The sequence below is a fragment of the Passer domesticus genome, unplaced genomic scaffold (assembly GCF_036417665.1).
Source record: "Passer domesticus isolate bPasDom1 unplaced genomic scaffold, bPasDom1.hap1 HAP1_SCAFFOLD_171, whole genome shotgun sequence".
Lineage (NCBI taxonomy): Eukaryota > Metazoa > Chordata > Aves > Passeriformes > Passeridae > Passer > Passer domesticus.
The window spans coordinates 49,234-52,438 of record NW_026989954.1 but is presented as its reverse complement, the minus strand read 5'-3'; the positions used below and the strand labels follow the sequence as shown (position 1 = coordinate 52,438).

The following is a 3,205-nucleotide window of genomic DNA, read 5'->3' as shown; positions in this document are numbered from 1 at the left end:
CCCGACGGCTTGGCGCTGGTCATGGAGCGTGCGGAGCGCAGTCAGGAGCTCTGGCACTTGCTGGAGGAGCGGGGCTTCCTGACGGAGCCCGTGGCGCGGGGGCTGCTCCGCCCGGTGCTGGAGGCCGTGCGGCACCGCAGCAGCCACGGCGTCTGCACCGCGACATCAAGGCCGAGAACGTCCTCGTGGACCTGGGCACGGGCCAGGCGAAGCTCATCGACTTCGGGTGTGGCACGATCCTCCAGGACACGTTCTACACCCCGATGTCAGGTGAACCCAAAGCCGGGCCCAGCCGGGCAGCGGAGGTTCCCCCTTTGCTGGCAGAGGGGGAACAGGGAGAGAGGGAGAATCCTTCTTCAGCCAGCTGCAGCCCAGTTGGTTTTCGGCAGGGCAGGGGCTGGCTGTTGTGGAACGGGAGCTGGCTGGGAGGGAGGGAGGGAGCAGCATGGGCCTGATGAGCTGCGCCCGTGTCCCATAGGAATGCTGGAGTACAGCCCAGCGGAGTGGATCCTCTTTGGCTGCTCCCATGGCCAGCCAGCCACCGTCTGGTCCCTGGGTATCTTGCTGTACGAGCTGTGCTGTGGGCACCTTCCTTTCCACAGCAGATGTGGAAAGGCCATTGGATCCACACCATCCAAAAGACCTGGTTTTCCCGTGCCTCTCCCTGGCTAGAGGCAGGGCCCCTCTAGCCGTGGTTATTCTTTCTTTTCTGGGCATTCATACTAGAGGTACCTTCAAGGGGATCTGACAGATCATACCCAGCAGCTTGGTCATAGCAGGAGGCTCCCTTCACCTTACTGGAACTCCCTCGATTAGTGTTTCCTTCCTTGAGTTGAGTTTTCCCTCCTTGTGCTGCTAAGACAGAAGTGGGTTTCCCATCCCACGTTCCCATGCCTTCCCCATGGTCACTCAGGAAGAAGCACAGGTCAGCTCGTGGGATGTACTCTCACAGTAGCTGGGGGACGTTGGGCTCTGACTTTGGGGCCTGTGACTTGCACTAGTGCTGCATTTATCTTACCTCCTGCCTCATCTCCCTCATTTCCTCTTTAAATTCCTTTCTGAGGTCCTTAACCACAGCACAGACTGCATCAGGCCTGCATGGGGCCATTGATCACACTCTCATAATTTCTAAGCTTGTTGGTGGCAGAGCCCACTGTCTCTGGGTTGGTATGGGCATTAATGGTTGCAGTGAAGGTGGTGTATTGAGATGGCCCCAGATTTGCCAGACTCCACAGCATTTGGGTGCTCTGATTTCATCTTAGATCTCCTTGGTTCTACAGGGGCGACTGCTGCTGGCTGTGGCTGCCCTTGCAGTTCAGCTGGAACCTGGCTGGTTGTAATGTCTGTGGGTTTCACTCCTGCACCGTCAGACTCTTCCTCTTTGAGGCAGGGGGAGGGTTTCTCACCAGCTGGGGATGTGTGTGTGCTCCTTCAGCATGTGGCCACCTCCTTGTTTGGGGAATGGTTTTCTTTTCTGTTCTTCCTTTTCACCTGTAGAATTTCTTTCCAGTGAGTTGCTAATGGCAGGTGATTGCTGGGTGCTTCAGACAAAGGGAGAGCTCTATTTCTTTGGGAGTTTTCCCTGGGGAAGCAGGAGGAGGGCCAGAGCTACGGTGGGATGTGGGCTGGGGGAAGGGGCTGGGTGCAGCTCCTAGCCCTGTCTTGGCTTTGGAGGAGCACTGTGGGAGCCACTGCTCTTGGGGAAAGGAATTCCACTGCTGCTGCAGGAGCCCAGCCCAGAGCTGCTTCCTCTGCCATGGGGTGAGCCTCTGCTGGTGAGAACAGTCACTGAACTGGGATCTTATTAACACCCACCTCAATAAAGGAGACACCTATCCCCGTCTGCTCGGGTGCCTGGGATCCTGAGCTCGGCTCTCCCTGCCCTGCTGGGAGCCCCTCACCCCTGCCTGTTAGCTGTACTTAGCCGAAGCAGGAGGCCCGAGGCATCATCTTACAAGGGTAACAAGGCTCTTCTTTTATAGGGCTTTACCTATATGCAATATTGACATACGATTCTTTCAGTCTTAAAGAATAATCTTAAATTTCATTCACGTGAATTTTGACCTCTGTAATATTTGTGTATGATAGATTTGAGTTAACTCTGTTCTGAATCATGTCTTCATAGAATCATAGACTCATGGAATCACTAAGGTTGGGAAAGGTCTGTGAGACCATGGAGTCCCAGCAGTGCTCGATGCCCAGCTTGTCCCCAGCCCAGAGCCCTGAGTGCCACCTGCAGGCCTTCCTGGGACAGCTGCAGGGATGGGCACTGCAAAGCTCCCTGGGCAGCCCCTGCCAAGGCCTGAGCAGCCTTTCCCTGGGGAAATTCCTCCTAGTGTCACTTCCATCTCCTCGATGTCATCCTCCACATCTACTTCCATGTCCTCAACCTGCTCTTCCACGTCCACCTCCATCATTTCTTCCTCATTCAGCACCAGGTCCACTTGCATCTCCTCCACAGTGTCTCTGTTAGTCTGCAAGAGACAGCACAATGTCACAGTGGGGTTCCTGTCCCACACCATCCATTGCCACGTGGCTGCAGCCTGCTCAAGCAGGCTGCCTCCTCCCTGGAATGGCACGGTACCTCCACTGGAGCAGCAGTGCTCATCCTGCTGAGATTGGTGCTCCAGAGCAGGCAGCAGGAAAAGCCCAGGCAGCAGCAGCAACAGCTGAGTGCTGACGGGCAGAGCGCAGAGCGAGCGCCAACTGAGCGCTGGCAGCAGGCAGAGTGTCTGCTGTGGTGGTTTCCAGGTGCTGGACGTTCCACCTGGAACACTGTGGGAGCTGTGATGTCACAGAAGTCTCAGGGCCGCTCCACACTGGGAGGTGGGCATGGTGGAATGATGAAATCCTTGAATGGTTTGGCTTGGAAGGGACCCTAAAGATCATCTGGTTCCAAGCTGAGCAGCCTCCCAGCACAGCAGGTTGCTGCGGCCCCTGTCCAAGCTGGCCTTGGATGTTCCCTGGCATGGGGCATGCACAGGCTCTCTGCACTGGTCCCGGTGTCAGGGACAAGCACCCTGACAGGAAAGAACTTCTTGCCATCATGGAATGGATTCCAGCTCTTGCAGTTTCATCCCATTCCCCCTTGTTCTGTCACTTCAGTTGCTGACAAAGAGTCCTCTCCCACTTCCCTGTGGGTCAGGCTGTTCCTGCAGTGTCACACATGTGGCTGAAGCTGCAGCCAGGAGAGAGAAAAGCCAAG

General features: G+C 56.2%; 1 long non-coding RNA gene across 1 annotated transcript; it reads right to left on the bottom strand.

Moving 5' to 3' along the window:
- Window positions 1–2,029: 2,029 nt before the first annotated feature.
- LOC135291979 (uncharacterized) lies at window positions 2,030–2,723 on the bottom strand. Its single transcript, XR_010354588.1, has 2 exons — window positions 2,585–2,723; window positions 2,030–2,474 (listed from the first exon to the last, which is right to left on the bottom strand). It is a non-coding gene; the product is annotated as an uncharacterized LOC135291979 (long non-coding RNA).
- Between the last annotated feature and the right edge of the window lie 482 nt (window positions 2,724–3,205).